A 21,346-nucleotide genomic window follows, 5' to 3' on the forward strand; every position below is an offset into this window, starting at 1 on the left:
GAAAAAAAGAGGCTGTTTTCCTATAGCTCCGTGTTTTTTTGTGTGTGTGTTTTTTTTGTTTTTTTTTCATGTTTTGAGAAAAGAGATTACTTTCCAATTTTTTAGTTTTTCTTTAGAAAGAGATATGTTTTTTTTAGCGAGCAAAAAACAACTACAACTTAAAGACCACCCCTAGAAGTAAAAAATTTGTCCGAGGGGTGGCATAAAATACACTAAAAAAAAAAAAAAAAAACTAACAGCCAGTTTACAACACAGTACCTAGTCGGCCTCACAGTCCTTAATAACAACCAATTTCATCAAATGTGCTATTTTAGTCATACCCCGAGAGGCCATAATTACTCATTTATTGATTTATTTATTTTCCACCACCGTCCATAAAAAGAAAAAAAAACTAAATTTCATACTTACTAAAAGTCATTTCTTGAATTGCACTCTTAAATAAAGAAATTTCACCAATATTTTTGATATTCTAATCAAGATGTTCCCAACTCCTAATCCCCCTGTGGAGCACAGAAACCGTTCACCGGGCCAAGACAACCGGTCGGGTATTAATCTCCGTAGAAGATTGAGTGTCATAATCGTGGACCGAGGATCTCAAGTTTGCTAAATTGTAAAACATTGCCAAAATGTGTGCGCTTTTTCTCTCTCTCTGTGTATGTGTGTGTGTGTGTATCTGTGTTCGTTTGTTTGTGTGTGTTTGTGTGCTTATGTTGAACAAAGAGGAAGAAAGAGATTACTTTCTAATAGTTCCGTCTTTTTTTTGTGTTTTTGTATGTTTGGAACAAAGAGAAAAAAAGAGATTACTTTCCAATAGTTCCGTGGTAGTGTGATTTCTTATTTCGTACCCCTGTGACGTAATTTCTTAAACTAACGAGAGCATTGTTACAAAATCATCTTTTTTAAGATTTATTTGTTTTATCATTCCATATTATTCCATTGCTTCTTTTTTATTAGTATCCGTTCTGACATCTAACTGTTAGTTAACACTCATTTTGCAAGACCCCAATTTTGTCAATATTGCATGTCAGTGATGTAAGGCAGCACATTTAGTTTTTAATCGAATAAAAAAAACAATTTTTCTCAACTGAAAGTAAGGAGCAACATTAAAGCTTAAAACGAACAGAAATAATTACGTTTATGAGAGGGTTTCCCCTCCTCAGTACCTTGCTCCTTACGCTAAAGTTCAAATTCTGATCCAATTCTTAAAGAATGACCACCCTGAATCACAAAGGCCGTTTAATCAGAATAAATAGCTCTTTTGAAACTACTAAACACTTAAGTGTAAAGAGCGAGGTATTGACGAGGGGGCAAACCCCCTCATATACGCAATAATTTCTGTTCGTTTTAAGTTTTAATGTTGCTCCTTACTTTCAGTTGAAAAAACTTGTTTTTTTATTTAATTTCTGATCGTTTTTTAAGTAATGATGGGAAATCCGGAACCCTTCATGGAAAATTCTCTTCCCCTATGAAAAATCTCTTTCTTTATGAAAAATCCTCCCATGTAGCCCCCTCTCTGCGCCCCCCCCCACCAGACAAAAATCCTCCTGCGAATTTCTGTATACTTCCCAATATCCATTACTATATGGAAACAGTGGACAAAGTTCATAACTTGCAGCCCTTCCCGCGGGGACTGTGGGGGATTAAGTCGTCCTCAAAGGCATAGTTATTAAACTTTTTGAGTATGCTGAACAAAATGATTGTCGCAAAATTTTGATCCAGTAACCTTGGGAAAAAATGAGCGTGGGAGGGGGCCTAGTTGCCCTTCAATTTTTGGTCACTTAAATAGGGCACTAGAATTTTTAATTTTCGTCTGAATGAACCCTCTCGCGACATTCTAGGACCACTGGGTCAATACGATCATCCCTAAAAAAAACAACAAATAAACACACATCCGTGATCTTTCTTCTGGCAAAAAATACAAAATTCCACATTTTGCAGACAGGAACTTGAAACCTCTACTGTAAGGTTCTCTGATACGCTGAATCTAATGGTGTGATTTTCATTAAGGCTCGTAACTTTTGATAGTAAGACTAAACTTGATGAAACTTATATATTTGAAATCAAAATTAATTCCGATTCGTTTGATGTATCCATTGGTATCAAAACTCCGATTTTTAGAGTTTCGGTTACTATTGAGCTGGGTTGCTCCTTACTTACAGTTCGTTAGCACGAACTGTTTGATATTTGCCACTGAAACGGTTCAGTTTGCCTGAGTATGTCAGAACAGCTTTTGATTTTTTTAAATGATTATCAAACAATTCGTGGTAACAACCTCGATGCAAGGAGCGACTCGGGCCAATAGTAACCGAAACCCTAAAAAACAGAGTGTTGATTGGAATTGATACACCAAAAGAATTGTTTTTATTTTATGTTGATTCCAAACATATAAAGTTCATCAAGTTTATTTTTACCCAGCAAATGCTACGAGCCTGAATAAATTTGCCTAATTTTTGAAAAAAGGGAGGAGGAAACACCCCAAAAAAAGCAAGTGTTCTTAACGAAAGTCATACCATTAGATTCAGCCTGTCAGATAACCCGACTTTTTAGTTTTCAAGCTCCTTTCTGCAGAAACGTGTAATTTTGCTTTTCTGACAGAAAAAAATCGCAGGTCCGTGTTTATTTGTATTGTTTTTTTCCCCTGGGGTGACCATATCGAATCATACCATAAATTATAAGTCCTAGTATCTTTTTTAAGTGGCCAAAGAAAGTGCGCCCCAGGAAAGTGGCGTTTCTTGCTATTTCGTGGCACCAAACTACGTATATGCCCCAAAGAGGACCAAGTTGCTATCGATTGAAAATTCCGAGATAGCCACGCCATCTAAAAGTATGAAAAAAATTGTATATTGAGCTTCCCATATGCAGAGGAAGTAGGTCCACATGGTGGGGCATTCGCTCCTGAAAAGTTACGTAGTCCATACAAGATAAATGGTTCATACGGATATTCAGATGGATAAGTGAACCTATTCGGTTCACTTTATTTTTCCTGAAATTATGTTTAGTGATGTGTAATTGAGCATCAGCTACTATGGAGGAGTGGGCGATGGACCATTTTGTCTTGCGGGGGGCGGGAGAGGGGGGACATATGCTTCAAAGATTGCATTTTAACGCCCATTTATTTTTGAAAATCTTGACTAAATTTTCAAGTTTTGTCTAAAGTTTTAATTACAGTCGAAGATTTCATTATTTGGGTTCTTAAGCACAAAAACTGAAATAGTGAGGCACTACCAATCAATTTACTTTCATTGATATGTACAATTTAACGGCAAGAAATGGAGGGGGGGGGGGGTTATAGGGTGGGTACCCCTCCAAATCTAGGTTTGGCCTGGGCATGATCTAAAAACGATCAGAAATTAAATAGAACACATGAGGGGCTATCCCCTCCTGAAACCTTTGCTCTTTAGACTTAAGTTTGAATTTTTGTCAAAATTCTTGAAGAACAACTGCTGAAAGACAAGGGCCGTTGAATTGGAATAAGACATTTTTTAAAGTAGTAAAAAAGAACAAGCGTAACGAACAGGGATTTGAGGAGAGGGTATCCCGCCCTTAAATAAGAAAAAAATCATGTTCGTCTTAAGTTTAATGTTGCTCCTTACTTTCAGTTGAAAAAATTGTTTGTTTTCTATTAAATTTATAAATGAATTGGGATTTCTTTTATTCCTGTTCTGTTGTATATCAAAGTGAAGATACTGAACTAAACGCATTTTTAACTCAGTATCTTCATGCATTCAATATCTTCAATGAATATTAAATGAATATTAAAACATTATTTTTGTGGGATTAACTGTTATATTTTACTTTGGGTGGTTGGGCGGGTGGGTGAAGAAGGGTTGCTAGGGGAGGTAAAGGTGGATTAAGAGGCAGTGCTGAGGATTTGGATATTGATAAGTGATGGAGATTGAATTTGTTATCATTACTTTTTGTTAGATTGATCTAATTATTAGATGAAAGTGTGAGCAAAATGAATGAAGTTTTAGAGGTTATGCGAGTTCAGGGTGCTGGAATAGGGTTGAAAATTAATGTTAAGAAGACTAAGTCACTAATGCTATGAATAAGTGAAGATGAAAAGGTGAAGTTGGGTAATGAAAAGATTGACCAGGTGGAGAGCTTCATTTAACTTGGTAGTATTATTAGTAAAGATGGTGGGAGCAGTGAAGATGTCAAAAGTAGAATAGGAAGAATAGGAAGATAAGTCTGCAAACCAAGATTAGAATATTAGAAGCTACAGTGATGACAGTGGTCAAATATGGCTCTGAAGCATGGACGCTCCGGAAACCAGATGAAGATTTGCTAGAGTTTTTTCAGAGAAATTGCTTATAGATTGTTTTGGGTACCCGGCTGACTGACCGTATTTCAAACAATAGGCTATACGAAAAATGTGGTTCAATGCCGCTCTCTAGGGCTATAATGCAAGAAAGGTTGAGGTGGCTGGGGCACGTTGTGCGGATGAAGGATGACTGGTTGCCGAAGGTTGTTCTTTTCGGCCAACCGCATAGGGCTAAACGGAAAGCAGGTCGTCCTCGTCTGGGGTGGAAGGACGTCATAAAAAAAGATTTAAACGAAATGAGAGCTTCATGAGCGGGTGTAAAAAGGGAGGCTTTGAATCGATTGGGATGGAGGAGGAGTGTGTGTAGCTGTGTTGGCCTCAGGCGGCTTGGTGCTGCGGTGAGTGGTTTGTAGTAGTAGTAGGCCTAGTAGTAGTATTCGATTTATTAGGTAAGTAGTTATGTTGTCTTTTGCGCGACCGTCAACCCTCATAGAATTTCTTCATTGCGAAAGTGTTGTTTTTTTAGTTCGTTCATTTGTGAGTGTTAAAAATAGTTGAACTTTAACTTGAACTATCAAGCTAGCCTACAGCTCTGATTCTGAAAAGGAGACACCTATTAATAAAAAGCATTCCTTAAGCGTATATCAGAAAGGAAAGTTAAATAGTGCTCTGTGTTCTTGTTGGATATTTTATACCAGTAAAAAGAGAGCAAATTTTAATTCAACTGATTGGCTCCCCAGTGTGAAATTTTCACTCAGTGAAAAGAACAAACATTTTTTATTCCCAGTTTTTTTTTTTTTTACAAACAGTACCTTAGTTTCACTTGGTTTAAAATTTTGGTGGGAAATTTTGTTTCCCACCGTTTCTGAGCCGTTGTGGAAAATTTCCCCAAGGAGAATTATTCCTGGTGATATTTTTTCCCGGGTCCCCCATGGACAATTTCTCCCGCGGGAATGAATAAATTTTGTATATGAATTCTGGAAATTTCTCCCATGTAAAATTCCCTCTGAAAAATTTACCCCCTGAAACTTCTCTCCCAACCGAACTTTCCCCGAAAAAAATACCCCTTCCCTATGGAAAATCTCCCCATGTAAGATATTTGTGTACTTCCCAATAACCAATGGTATATGTAAACAATGGGCGAAGTTCATAGCTTGCAGCCCTTCCTTCGGAGTTTTGGGGGTCATGTCGTCCTGAAAGACATAGTTTTCAGATATTTCGACTATGCTGAACAAAACAGCCATCTTTAAATTTTGATCAGGCGATTTTGAGGAAAAAAGGGGAGGGGAGGGGTTTACCTGTCCTCCAGTATTTTTGGTTACTTTAAAAGAGCAGTAGAACTTTTGATTTTTAATAAAATAAGCTATCACAATCTTCTAGAATCACTCGTTCAATACGACCACCCCTGGGACAAGCAAACAAACAAATACACACGCATCCGTGATCTTTCTTCCAGCAAAAAATGCAAAAGTCCACATTTTTGTACTAAGGAGCTTGAAAACTCTACAGCAGGGTTCGCTGATATGCAGAATCTGATGGTGTGGTTTAACACCCTCCCAAAATTGGGAAAGTTTCCTCGGGCTCGTAACTTTTGATGCGTAGCATTAAACTTGATGAATTTGATAAATTTTGAATAAATATAAAAATTCTATTCTTTTGATATGTCTATCAAACAGTTCGTGGTAACGAACTGTAAGTAAGGAGCGACCCGGCTCAATGGTAACCGAAACTCTAGAAAACGGTATTTTGATACAAATAGATACATCAAAAGAATCAGATTTTAATTCTGATTTCAAATATATAAGTTTTATTAAGTTTAATTGTATAAGTTTTAAATATATAAGTTTTATTAAGTTTAAGTTTAATTACCACTCAAAAGTTAGGCGCCTGAGAAAATTTGGCTGATTTTTGAAAAAAGGAGGAAAGACCCCCTAAAAGTTATAGAACCTTAATGAAAATCACACCATCATATTCAGCGTATCAGAGAACCCGACTGTAGAGGTTTCAAGCTCCCATATACAAAAATGTGGAATTTTGAATTTTTTGCCAGAATAAAGATCACGGATGCGTTTTTATTTTTTTTTTTTTTTGTTTTTTTTTTTCCCAGGGGTGATAGTATCGACCCAGTGGCACTAGAATATAGCGTGAGAGCTCATTAGAATGGAAAATAAAAGTTCTAGTGCCCTTTTAAGTAACCAACAAAAATGGAGGGCAACTAGGCCCTCTCCCACGCTCATTTTTTTCCCAAAGTCACCTGATCAAAATTTGAGATAGCCATTTTGTTCAGCATGTTCGAAAATATAATAAGTATGTCTTTTAGAATGACTTAATCCCCCGAAATTCCCGGGGGAGGGCTGAAAGTTATGAACTTTACCCAATGTTAACATATAGTATTGGTTATTTGGAAGTATACAGACGTTTTCAGGGAGATTTTTCCTGGTAGTGGGGGGGGGGGTGTTTCGGGGGTGATGGGGGAGGATGTTTCCATGAAGGAAGTTTTCCTGGGGGAAGGGATATTGCTATGAAGGGGACGCCGGACTTCCCAGTATTATTTAAGGCAAGATCAGAAATTTAATATAAAAAAACAACTATTTCAACTGCAATAGCAGCAACATTGAAACTTCAAACGAACAGAAAATATTACATATATGATTGGGTTCACCCCGTAGTCAATACCTCGCTCTTTAAGCCAAAGATTTTTTAGTACTTTCATACGAGCTATTTATTCTAATTAACGGCCGTTGTTATTAAGGGGCCATTTTTAAAGATTTGGAACAAAATTTGGACTTTAGCTTAAAGAGCAAGGTATTGACTAGGGTGTGAATCCCCTAATAAACAAATTAAAAATTTATGAATATAAAAGCTCGTTACGTAAGTTAATTTGTAAGCTACGTATATTTATTACTAATAAAAACGTTCGTAAATATAATTAAACAAGTTTCGAGAAAGCCATTTAACTAAATAAAAGTAAATTAATATGAAAATTTTTTTTAGTTATTCATTTACTGTTAGCAAAGATCAAAAACTTCATTTATTAAAAAACGTTAAAAAATTAAATAAAAAAAAACTAGTTTTTTAAACTGAAAGTAAGGAGTGACAATAAAACTTAAAACGAACAGTAGTTATTCTGTATATGAAAGGGGCTTTCCCCTCCTCAACGCCTCGCTCTTTACGCTAAAGTTTGACTCTGTCTCACAAATTTATTTTTTAAAAAAATAAAAAACTTTAGCGTAAAGATCGAGGCATTGAGGAGGGGACAATCCCTTTCATATACGGAATAATTTCTGTTCGTTTTAAGTTTTATTGTCGCTCCTTACTTTCAGTTTAAAAAACTTGTTTTTTTTTATTTAATTGTTATCAAGACTGTTTCTTTAGATATTCGATTACTATTGAGCTGCATTGCTCCTTACCTACAGTTCGTTACCACGAGCTGTTTGAAAAGAATCATCTTTCTATTGTGCTAGACTTACTTTTAATGCAAGTTTAGCTTGCTTTAGAAGAAAAAAACTATGTCATGGCTATTGCGCTTGCTATATCTTCACTGTATCCAATCTCTTTACTGATAAAATAAAAAAAAACAAGTTTTTTCAACTGAAAGCAAGGAGCAAGTAGAGTAGTACCTTATACTTCTAGCCGATTATGTTCCTTACTGTGCTATTTGGGGAGATTAACTTCCATGGCACCTTTCCAGAGCATATATCTATGGTCAAGGCTGTATAAGAGAATTAGACTGGATAGTGCTGATTTCAACTATACAAAACCTACCAGACACCTTTCTTGGCCAACCAGACAGGTTTCTGGGCCAACCAGACAGGTCTCTGGGCCAACCAGACAGGTTTCTGGGCTAACCACACAGGTTTCTGGGCTAATAGGTGTATGGTAATACTGAGGGTACACCACATACGGCAACCTAAATGGAATTTGAGGCTCGATAAAGTGAAATTATGTCACTATTCTAGTTTTTCTAAACCAGTACTGCCTATAACTTAATATATTCAAATATTTTTTTGATAACTTATTTGGTGATTGGCTTTGAGTAAAAGAAATTTAAATATTTAGCCTAGAAAATAGACTGTCGTGTTGTAGCATTTCACAGTTTGAATAACTCGTTCAAGGAGTAAAATAGATTATTTGTTCTGGATATTCAAATATGGAGAATTTTAAGAGAGTACATGTGAGTATATATTTTTTTTATGTTATATTAATTTGCCTATAAAATAGACTGTCGTGTTGTAGCATTTCACAGTTTGAATAACTTGTTCAAAGAGTAAAATAGATTATTTGCTCTGAATACTCAAATATGGAGAATTTTAAGAGAGTACATGTGAGTATATTTTTTTTATATGGTATGTATAAAGAATCTATTTTGCGTTGCATCAAGTTTTCACTGGCCATTTTGAACAAATGTGTAAATTTGCTCTTATCAGATAGTGGAGAAACACCCTTTTCAGGTATGAGAATGTGAAGCGATTTGAATATTTTATGGTGAACCTGCCTGCCCTATTTGAATATTTACTAAAATTTAAAAAAAACAGGGACTTTTTAATTAGAATAGGAAGCTTTTTTTGAAAGTGCTAACAGCTTTAGCGTAAAGAACAAGGTATTCATGAGGGGGGGGGGGCAACCCTTCATCTCCGGAATAAATCTGCCAAAATTAATATGCAAATTCTGTTTTAATTTTTCATGCATGATGAGCCAAAATTGAAGTGAACCTGCCTCTCTTTTTTGAATATTTACTAAAATTGAAACATATGGACTGTTTAATTAGCATAGGAAGCTTTTTAAATATTTGTAAAGCGCTAAGACATAGAGTGCTACAAACATCATAATCAACTTTAGAGGACAAATTATGTTAGGGGAAGATGTTTTTGAAATCCCCCTCCCCCCCCCCCTCCTAACTCAAAATTTTCCAAAATTTTACTTTAGAAGCTTTTTTTTAAATATTTGTAAAGCGCTAAGACATAGAGCGCTACAAACATCAGAATAAACTTTAGAGGGCAATTTATCTGTAAAAGAGGGATTATTATTTCTTCTTTTTTAAGGAGGAGGAGATGGATTCATACAATTACTCCCCCCGGAAAAGAGAACTAAGGCTAACGGCATTACTCCAATGCAACAAGTGGAGATAGATAGCCCATCGGGAGCCACTCACATCCATTCCAGACCGGTGCTGCCTGCCCAAGACCCACCCGTGCCAACCCCTATGCAGCCGGGTAGAAAGCTGACAAGAGAGTGGATGATAGCTCATAACGTTACTGCTGCACAAGATTGTGAAGTCACCCCCGAGCCCTTCACGACCAATGCAAGGTGGGAATGATGTGGCCCCTATAGTCCTCAACATGCAAGGTGCAAATCTAAATGTGAGTTTTCAAATAATATTTCTCGCTAATGATTTTTTTCCAAAGTCAATTTGAAGGACTGAGAATTGTACCGCTAGACATAATTCCAGATTCTAATTTGCATAATATCTTGAAATTAAAAGTCGAATAGTTCTTATCAATGTTCAGCCAATGCAGCCTTTATAGGGCTATGACTATGATAGAGCAGTGTATTATATTTTACTAGAACTTTTGCAACATGGGGATTAACAAATTCACTACCACGATCCGTTTGAATTTTTTTATATGAATCCTGTTCAAGAAATCTTTCGATAGCCTGAGCAGCTTCAACAGTTATCTTCAACCGCAATGGAATGGCATTTACAGAGCGACTAAAGAAACCGAATAAAATTAGAATGTAGTTTTACGGTGGATTGTAACGTCTTTGAATCGCACATACAGCTAAGAAATCTGTTTTAATGTTACGCAATGAGTAAAAGGCTTTAGTTTTTCTATAATGATCAGCACAAAGCCTATGATTTTTATGCACAGTGTACCTTGATTTATTTTGTAGATAGTGGTGCATACTTTTAGCGTGAACATCAGTGACTTTGGAAAGAGTGGTGGGGGAACTTAAAATCCCCACTTCACCAAAATTTTCATAAACACGTTTCAGAACTTCAACCATTTTGAATGTAAACGTGTAGTGTAGCGTCCGCTATCCTTTTGTATACTGGTGGTTGGCGATGGGGGTGACGTTGACTTGATACGTCATCGCTTTTGTCTAGCTATCAGTGGTTTGCTGCTGCTCGCCACCATTGTCAAGTTTCCACTAGGTGTGCTAGTATTTTCCAAATTTGATTTAAAATCTTCTTTTTCTTCTTCATCATGTTCTTATTTTGATGCTGTTGACTAGAGCACAAGTTTATTTAAATTTTTTAGAATTTGCCTATTGCTAATAAGGCTTTTTGGGGAGGTTAATGTATTTAAAAAATTTTATATATGACTGTCAAAGGCTAATAGTCCCGTATAATTTGTAACCATTTCATAGATTAAATCGAGTAGATTATAGTTCTTACCCTGAATTATAATCCCTTTCACATTGCCATCAACTTAAACATGATCTTGACGACTTTCCATGAGATAGGTTAGGAGTCGTTTACGTTGTTCACGATATGAGGGGGTATTAGATTTCCAATTTTAGATAAAAATGAATCCAATTCCTCCTTCTTTAATTGTGTTCCAGCAGCAGCAGACTCCTGAGGAGATGATTCTTTTTTGTGATCAATACCACTGGCCTTCGCACGATTAGGGCTTATGTTTATCCACTCGGTGAAGTACATCTTGAAGTAAAAGCAGTTTTTTATCATCCTCAATATTCTCGTTGTCAATGAATTTTCCCAGATTGTCCTCAAAGTGCTCCACGGGTGAGAGAGCGAGTTCTATTGGAGTCAATTTGTAGGGTTTTGCCATCTAGAGAAAACTGTTTACAAGTCCTACAATTATCGGTAGTAAAAGTGTGAAAAATCTACCGCCCGCCTTAAGAAGTCATTTCCTTTTAAATTTCTTTCCTTTGTTTTTAGAGGCCAATGTACGTACAATGGAACGATGTTGCTTTGCCTGTTGCTTAACAACTTCTGGCAGTTGAACATTACCCTTGGTTAAATTTAAAAAAAATTCAAATATTAGATTAATTAAGTTATTATCATTACCATTTTTAATTATGGCTTTCCTAATTGGGTGTTTTGAAGTGTTTAGACCGGAAAATAATTGTCTATTTTCATGTAGTTTCTTCAGTGTCATGATAGCGACTAATAGCCTTTTTTAGTGTTCACGGGGAGATATACTGTAATTTCATTGTCAAATATATCTGTGACTACACGCAAATCCTCGGGTGTATTTTGATTAAGATCAAATAGGATATAGCCGTAGGGTTTATTAGTTGCATGATTGTACGCTGAGAGCAGAAATTTGGAAACGCCTGGATAGATTTGTTTATTGAGAGTTATTAGGGAGCTATCACGAACAACTCTGTAGATGATATAGTAGGTGCAGTTCAATGCAAGTGTTCGCATACATTTGCTCTGATGAAATAAATTGTGTAGAACCAGTGTAACGGAAATCTGTTCATGATGAGAGCGAACGGTGAACAATTGCAGCATTTCCTGGGACCATTGTTCAATAGATTCTGCCAGATCGTCAATGATCAGCCAAGATTTTGGTTCAATAATGTTGAAAACATCAAGTCCCTGTATGAATTGTATCTGCACCAATCCCGTCGTGGCAATTGCTTTTATTTTATCGTATGACTCCTGCCAAATACTATAACAATAGTAGATTCCTTGTTTTTTTTTATTTAATTAAATTTAGCAACCGAGTTAAATACTATTAAAAAGAATATAAAATCTATAGCAAAAACATCAGGCGAACCTGGGACGAATTTTAAAGAAAAAAGGCAGAATATCGTGCTTTTCAAACAGTTCAATAAACATTCATCAGCAGACACATTTCAGGAACCGTTCACGAATATTTAGATGATATAAGCGTTACCCCATCTTAAAATTTACTTATTCTGCTAAATAGTCCCCGAAGCCGCGCCACGCCGACATGACGGCGGCGAATGTGTGATTCAGAATTGGGGGCGGGGCGCCGCCAGACACGCCGAATTTGTTTTGGCGCCGCGCCGATTTTTCTGATTAAAAATAATAATAAAATTCCACTTCACCAAGCATGTTCAACCTCAATTTTAGTAAGGATTTTTAAATGGTTGGCTAAAAACATACAAGAACAATATGACAAAACAGGAATTTGTTGGGCCGTGCGGAAAGTGTTTATGTTCACCGTCGATCAGACCAAGTAGAATTTTCATTTTTAGCCACTAGACCCAGGGAAACCTATGTTGTGTTTATGTTTAACATCGCATTGTTCCTATAAAATCCCGTTTTTAGTCATTTCCGTGTTTTGTTGTATGAGCCCTTCGTATCGAAGGGCTCATTCGATTGAAAATAGAAAGGGCTGATGTCCTTTTTAATAGTCGAAAGTGATTGAAGGGAAACTAATTTCCCTCCCACACCCACCCACCCACTTGCCTTTATGTTTAAAAAGTAAATGTTGCTTTAAGATTAAATAAAAATGCACTGTGTTAATGCTAATTCCTAAAAAGGCATCTCAGCAGTATCCCAAGAACGACTGAGGGTATTATTTTCAAACTTTCGGTGCTTCTTCTGCTCTTAAAATTTGACTAAATCAAAATAGCGTAAGTGTATCCAAGTTATCAAAGAAAGTAAACAAATTTTTTTTCAAATGTTATCAACTTTTCCATTTCAGATCAACTAGAGGAGGTATGAAATTAAATTAAACACTACTATGAGTCCAGATTTTTAAAAGGGTCTATGTTGTTAAAAATTGCTGAAATTTTTTTTCCAGCATACAAATAGCAGGCCAAACTATAAATTCTTAAAACAACGAAAAGATTTAAAGTATTATTTTCTTTTTCCCATAAAATTCTATGTCAATATAAAACGAACAGAAATGAATTAAAAAAACTGTTTCCACAAAATAAGTTTTTTAAAGAAAAGTAAAGAACTCCATTAAACAAAAAAAAGGAAAATTAAAATCAAATAATCTACCAAGCGGGAAACTACCACAAATCAGCATCGATAAATAAATGAAACCCAAAACGAACAGAAATTACAGTAATTAACGGAGTCAAACTCAAAACGAGCAGAAATTAACATAAGTTGGGCCAAAACCCTATGCCTTCCCAAGGCCAGAAAAAAATTTGCACTTTACTGAAAAAAATACAAATGAATGTTCATTGTCAGTTTAATAAACATATACTGATATTTAGTAATTAAAATGTTAATATTATTTGATTATTAAAGCTATATAAGTAAAAACATTTATTTTTTTTAAGGAAAGTGCAAATCATGTTCTGGCCTTGGAAAGCCATAGAGATTTTGAGCCCAAGTTGTGTTAGTTTCTGCTCGCTAATTTATTATGTTAATTTCGGTGAGTTTGACTCGGTTATTTATTGTAATTTCTCTTCGTTTTGAGCTTCATTTATTTATCGATGTTGAGTTGTGGTAGTTTCCCGCTTGGTAGATTATCTAGAGCTAGTATAGAAATATATCTATAGAAATGAATTACATTTTTTGTTTGTACACTTAGCAGAGCACACTGAAGTTGAAGTAGCACACTTGAAACGTCATAACTTGACCACTTCTTTCAGAAAAGAATTTTGGAGGGTTATTCCCTGTTGATAAGAAAAGAGGGTAGAGGTGCAGTTTAGTTCCTCCTGTAGTGTAGAGCGCAGGAGCCCTATGGTAAAGGTGCAGGTGTCTTCTCCCTTATAAAAACCTCTACTGTAAGGTTCTCTGATACGCTGAATCTGATGGTGTGATTTGTATTAAGGCCCGTAACTTTTGATAGTAAGACTAAACTTGATGAAACTTATATATTTGAAATCAAAATTAAATCCGATTCGTTTGATGTATCCATTGGTATCAAAACTCCGATTTTTAGAGTTTCGGTTACTTTTGAGCTGGGTTGCTCCTTACTTACAGTTTGTTAGCACGAACTGTTTGTTATTTGCCACTGAAACGGTTCAGTTTGCCTGATTATGTCAGAACAGCTTTTGATTTTTTTAAATGATTATCAAACAATTTGTGGTAACAACCTCGATGCAAGGAGCGACTCGGGCCAATAGTAACCGAAACCCTAAAAAACAGAGTGTTGATAGGAATTGATACACCAAAAGAATTGTTTTTATTTTATGTTGATTCCAAACATATAAAGTTCATCAAGTTTATTTTTACCCAGCAAATGCTACGAGCCTGAATAAATTTGCCTAATTTTTGAAAAAAGGGAGGAGGAAACACCCCAAAAAAAGCAAGTGTTCTTAACGAAAGTCATACCATTAGATTCAGCCTGTCAGATAACCCGACTTTTTAGTTTTCAAGCTCCTTTCTGCAGAAACGTGTAATTTTGCTTTTCTGACAGAAAAAAATCGCAGGTCCGTGTTTATTTGTATTGTTTTTTTTCCCCTGGGGTGACCATATCGAATCATACCATAAATTATAAGTCCTAGTATCTTTTTTAAGTGGCCAAAGAAAGTGCGCCCCAGGAAAGTGGCGTTTCCCAAGGAAACTTTCCCAATTTTGGGAGGGTGTTAAACCACACCATCAGATTCTGCATATCAGCGAACCCTGCTGTAGAGTTTTCAAGCTCCTTAGTACAAAAATGTGGACTTTTGCATTTTTTGCTGGAAGAAAGATCACGGATGCGTGTGTATTTGTTTGTTTGCTTGTCCCAGGGGTGGTCGTATTGAACGAGTGATTCTAGAAGATTGTGATAGCTTATTTTATTAAAAATCAAAAGTTCTACTGCTCTTTTAAAGTAACCAAAAATACTGGAGGACAGGTAAACCCCTCCCCTCCCCTTTTTTCCTCAAAATCGCCTGATCAAAATTTAAAGATGGCTGTTTTGTTCAGCATAGTCGAAATATCTGAAAACTATGTCTTTCAGGACGACATGACCCCCAAAACTCCGAAGGAAGTTTACATGTTTACATATACCATTGGTTATTGGGAAGTACACAAATATCTTACATGGGGAGATTTTCCATAGGGAAGGGGTATTTTTTTCGGGGAAAGTTCGGTTGGGAGAGAAGTTTCAGGGGGTAAATTTTTCAGAGGGAATTTTACATGGGAGAAATTTCCAGAATTCATATACAAAATTTATTCATTCCCGCGGGAGAAATTGTCCATGGGGGACCCGGGAAAAAATATCACCAGGAATAATTCTCCTTGGGGAAATTTTCCACAACGGCTCAGAAACGGTGGGAAACAAAATTTCCCACCAAAATTTTAAACCAAGTGAAACTAAGGTACTGTTTGTAAAAAAAAAAAAACTGGGAATAAAAAATGTTTGTTCTTTTCACTGAGTGAAAATTTCACACTGGGGAGCCAATCAGTTGAATTAAAATTTGCTCTCTTTTTACTGGTATAAAATATCCAACAAGAACACAGAGCACTATTTAACTTTCCTTTCTGATATACGCTTAAGGAATGCTTTTTATTAATAGCTGTCTCCTTTTCAGAATCAGAGCTGTAGGCTAGCTTGATAGTTCAAGTTAAAGTTCAACTATTTTTAACACTCACAAATGAACGAACTAAAAAAACAACACTTTCGCAATGAAGAAATTCTATGAGGGTTGACGGTCGCGCAAAAGACAACATAACTACTTACCTAATAAATCGAATACTACTACTAGGCCTACTACTACTACAAACCACTCACCGCAGCACCAAGCCGCCTGAGGCCAACACAGCTACACACACTCCTCCTCCATCCCAATCGATTCAAAGCCTCCCTTTTTACACCCGCTCATGAAGTTCTCATTTCGTTTAAATCTTTTCTTATGACGTCCTTCCACCCCAGACGAGGACGACCTGCTTTCCGTTTAGCCCTATGCGGTTGGCCGAAAAGAACAACCTTCGGCAACCAGTCATCCTTCATCCGCACAACGTGCCCCAGCCACCTCAACCTTTCTTGCATTATAGCCCTAGAGAGCGGCATTGAACCACATTTTTCGTATAGCCTATTGTTTGAAATACGGTCAGTCAGCCGGGTACCCAAAACAATCTATAAGCAATTTCTCTGAAAAAACTCTAGCAAATCTTCATCTGGTTTCCGGAGCGTCCATGCTTCAGAGCCATATTTGACCACTGTCATCACTGTAGCTTCTAATATTCTAATCTTGGTTTGCAGACTTATCTTCCTATTCTTCCTATTCTACTTTTGACATCTTCACTGCTCCCACCATCTTTACTAATAATACTACCAAGTTAAATGAAGCTCTCCACCTGGTCAATCTTTTCATTACCCAACTTCACCTTTTCATCTTCACTTATTCATAGCATTAGTGACTTAGTCTTCTTAACATTAATTTTCAACCCTATTCCAGCACCCTGAACTCGCATAACCTCTAAAACTTCATTCATTTTGCTCACACTTTCATCTAATAATTAGATCAATCTAACAAAAAGTAATGATAACAAATTCAATCTCCATCACTTATCAATATCCAAATCCTCAGCACTGCCTCTTAATCCACCTTTACCTCCCCTAGCCACCCTTCTTCACCCACCCGCCCTACCCCCCAAAGTAAAAAAAAAATGTTATTACCAAAAAAATAATTTTTTAATATTCAATTAATATGCATTTAAGATATTGAATGCATGAAGATACTGAGTTAAATATGCGTTTAGTTCAGTATCTTCACTTTGATATACAACAGAACAGGAATAAAAGAAATCCCAATTCATTTATAAATTTAATAGAAAACAAACAATTTTTTCAACTGAAAGTAAGGAGCAACATTAAACTTAAGACGAACATGATTTTTTTCTTATTTAAGGGCGGGATACCCTCTCCTCAAATCCCTGTTCGTTACGCTTGTTCTTTTTTACTACTTTAAAAAATGTCTTATTCCAATTCAACGGCCCTTGTCTTTCAGCAGTTGTTCTTCAAGAATTTTGACAAAAATTCAAACTTAAGTCTAAAGAGCAAAGGTTTCAGGAGGGGATAGCCCCTCATGTGTTCCCAAGCACGTTCAACCTCAATTTTAGTAAGAATTTTTAAATGGTTGGCTAAAAACATACAAGAACAATATGACAAAACAGGAATTTGTTGGGCCGTGCGGAAAGTGTTTATGTTCACCGTCGATCAGACCAAGTAGAATTTTCATTTTTAGCCACTAGACCCAGGGAAACCTAGGTTGTGTTTCTGTTTAACATCGCATTGTTCCTATAAAATCCCGTTTTTAGTCATTTCCGTGTTTTGTTGTATGAGCCCTTCGTATCGAAGGGCTCATTCGATTGAAAATAGAAAGGGCTGATGTCCTTTTTAATAGTCGAAAGTGATTGAAGGGAAACTAATTTCCCTCCCACGCCCACCCACCCACTTGCCTTTATGTTTAAAAAGTAAATGTTGCTTTAAGATTAAATAAAAATGCACTGTGTTAATGCTAATTCCTAATAAGGCATCTCAACAGTATCCCAAGAACGACTGAGGGTATTATGTTCAAACTTTTGGTGCTTCTTCTGCTAGTAAAATTTGACCAAATCAAAATAGCGTAAGTTTATACAAGCTATTAAAGAAATTAAACAAATTTTTTTGCGGATGTTATCAAGTTTTTCATTTCAGATCAACTAGAAAATGTATGAAACTAAATTAAACACTACTATTTGAGTCCAGATTTTTAAAAGGGTCTATGTTGTTAAAAATTGCTGAAATTTTTTTTCCAGCATACAAATAGCAGGCCAAACTATAAATTCTTAAAACAACGAAAAGATTTAAAGTATTATTTTCTTTTTCCCATAAAAGACTATGTCAATATAAAACGAACAGAAATGAATTAAAAAAACTGTTTCCACAAAATAAGTTTTTTAAAGAAAAGTAAAGAACTCCATTAAACAAAAAAAAGGAAAATTAAAATCAAATAATCTACCAAGCGGAAAACTACCACAAATCAGCATCAATAAATAAATGAAACCCAAAACGAACAGAAATTACAATAAATAACGGAGTCAAACTCAAAACGAGCAGAAATTAACATAAGTTGGGCTCAAAACCCCTATGCCTTCCCAAGGCCAGAACATAATTTGCACTTTACTGAAAAAAATACAAATGAATGTGCATTGTCAGTTTAATAAACATATACTGATATTTAGTAATTAAAATGTTAATATTATTTAATTATTAAAGCTATATAAGTAAAAACATTTTTTTTTTTTTGTAAAGTGCAAATCATGTTCTGGCCTTGGAAAGCCATAGGGGTTTTGAGTCCAACTTATGTTAGTTTCTGCTCGTTAATTTCTTATGTTAATTTCTGTGAGTTTGACTCGGTTATTTATTGTAATTTCTGTTCGTTTTGGGCTTCATTTATTTATCGATGCTGATTTGTGGTAGTTTCCCGCTTGGGAGATTATCTAGAGCTAGTATAGAAATATATCTATAGAAATGAATTACATTTTTTGTTTGTACACTTAGCAGAGCACACTGAAGTTGAAGTAGCACACTTGAAACGTCATAACTTGACCACTTCTTTCAGAAAAGAATTTTGGAGGGTTATTCCCTGTTGATAAGAAAAGAGGGTAGAGGTGCAGTTTAGTTCCTCCTGTAGTGTAGAGCGCAGGAGCCCTATGGTAAAGGTGCAGGTGTCTTCTCCCTTATAAAAACCTCTACTGTAAGGTTCTCTGATACGCTGAATCTGATGGTGTGATTTTCATTAAGGCCCGTAACTTTTGATAGTAAGACTAAACTTGATGAAACTTATATATTTGAAATCAAAATTAAATCCGATTCGTTTGATGTATCCATTGGTATCAAAACTCCGATTTTTAGAGTTTCGGTTACTTTTGAGCTGGGTTGCTCCTTACTTACAGTTTGTTAGCACGAACTGTTTGTTATTTGCCACTGAAACGGTTCAGTTTGCCTGATTATGTCAGAACAGCTTTTGATTTTTTTAAATGATTATCAAACAATTTGTGGTAACAACCTCGATGCAAGGAGCGACTCAGGCCAATAGTAACCGAAACTCTAAAAACAGAGTGTTGATAGGAATTGATACACCAAAAGAATTGTTTTTATTTTATGTTGATTCCAAACATATAAAGTTCATCAAGTTTAGTTTTACCCAGCAAATGCTACGAGCCTGAAAAAATTTGCCTAATTTTTGAAAAAAGGGAGGAGGAAACACCCCAAAAAAAGCAAGTGTTCTTAACGAAAGTCATACCATTAGATTCAGCCTGTCAGATAACCCGACTTTTTAGTTTTCAAGCTCCTTTCTGCAGAAACGTGTAATTTTGCTTTTCTGACAGAAAAAAATCGCAGGTCCGTGTTTATTTGTATTGTTTTTTTTCCCCTGGGGTGACCATATCGAATCATACCATAAATTATAAGTCCTAGTATCTTTTTTAAGTGGCCAAAGAAAGTGCGCCCCAGGAAAGTGGCGTTTCTTGCTATTTCGTGGCACCAAACTACGTATATGCCCCAAAGAGGACCAAGTTGCTATCGATTGAAAATTCCGAGATAGCCACGCCATCTAAAAGTATGAAAAAAATTGTATATTGAGCTTCCCATATGCAGAGGAAGTAGGTCCACATGGTGGGGCATTCGCTCCTGAAAAGTTACGTAGTCCATACAAGATAAATGGTTCATACGGATATTCAGATGGATAAGTGAACCTATTCGGTTCACTTTATTTTTCCTGAAATTATGTTTAGTGATGTGTAATTGAGCATCAGCTACTATGGAGGAGTGGGCGATGGACCATTTTGTCTTGCGGGGGAGGGGGAGGGGGTCATATGCTTCAAAGATTGCATTTTAACGCCCATTTATTTTTGAAAATCTTGACTAAATTTTCAAGTTTTGTCTAAAGTTTTAATTACAGTCGAAGATTTCATTATTTGGGTTCTTAAGCACAAAAACTGAAATAGTGAGGCACTACCAATCAATTTACTTTCATTGATATGTACAATTTAACGGCAAGAAATGGGGGGGGGGGTTATAGGGCGGGTACCCCTCCAAATCTAGGTTTGGCCTGGGCATGATCTAAAAACGATCAGAAATTAAATAGAACACATGAGGGGCTATCCCCTCCTGAAACCTTTGCTCTTTAGACTTAAGTTTGAATTTTTGTCAAAATTCTTGAAGAACAACTGCTGAAAGACAAGGGCCGTTGAATTGGAATAAGACATTTTTTAAAGCAGTAAAAAAAACAAGCGTAACGAACAGGGATTTGAGGAGAGGGTATCCCGCCCTTAAATAAGAAAAAAATCATGTTCGTCTTAAGTTTAATGTTGCTCCTTACTTTCAGTTGAAAAAATTGTTTGTTTTCTATTAAATTTATAAATGAATTGGGATTTCTTTTATTCCTGTTCTGTTGTATATCAAAGTGAAGATACTGAACTAAACGCATTTTTAACTCAGTATCTTCATGCATTCAATATTTTAAATGCATTTTAATTGCATATTAAAACATTTTTTTTGTGGTAATAACTGTTATATTTTAATATGGGTGTTAGGGCGGGTGGGTGAAGAAGGGTTGCTAGGGGAGGTAAAGGTGGATTAAGAGGCAGTGCTGAGGATTTGGATATTGATAAGTGATGGAGATTGAATTTGTTATCATTACTTTTTGTTAGATTGATCTAATTATTAGATGAAAGTGTGAGCAAAATGAATGAAGTTTTAGAGGTTATGCGAGTTCAGGGTGCTGGAATAGGGTTGAAAATTAATGTTAAGAAGACTAAGTCACTAATGCTATGAATAAGTGAAGATGAAAAGGTGAAGTTGGGTAATGAAAAGATTGACCAGTGGACAGCTTCACTTAACTTGGTAGTATTATTAGTAAAGATGGTGGGAGCAGTGAAGATGTCAAAAGTAGAATAGGAAGAATAGGAAGATAAGTCTGCAAACCAAGATTAGAATATTAGAAGCTACAGTGATGACAGTGGTCAAATATGGCTCTGAAGCATGGGCGCTCCGAAAACCAGATGAAGATTTGCTAGAGTTTTTTCAGAGAAATTGCTTAAGGATTGTTCTGGGTACCCGGCTGACTGACCGTATTTCAAACAATAGGCTATACGAAAAATGTGGTTCAATGCCGCTCTCTAGGGCTATAATGAAAGAAAGGTTGAGGTGGCTAGGGCACGTTGTGCGGATGAAGGATGACTGGTTGCCGAAGGTTGTTCTTTTCGGC

The sequence above is a fragment of the Artemia sp. Qi Xiang Cuo genome, chromosome 5 (assembly GCF_049724085.1).
Source record: "Artemia sp. Qi Xiang Cuo chromosome 5, ASM4972408v1, whole genome shotgun sequence".
Lineage (NCBI taxonomy): Eukaryota > Metazoa > Arthropoda > Branchiopoda > Anostraca > Artemiidae > Artemia > Artemia sp. Qi Xiang Cuo.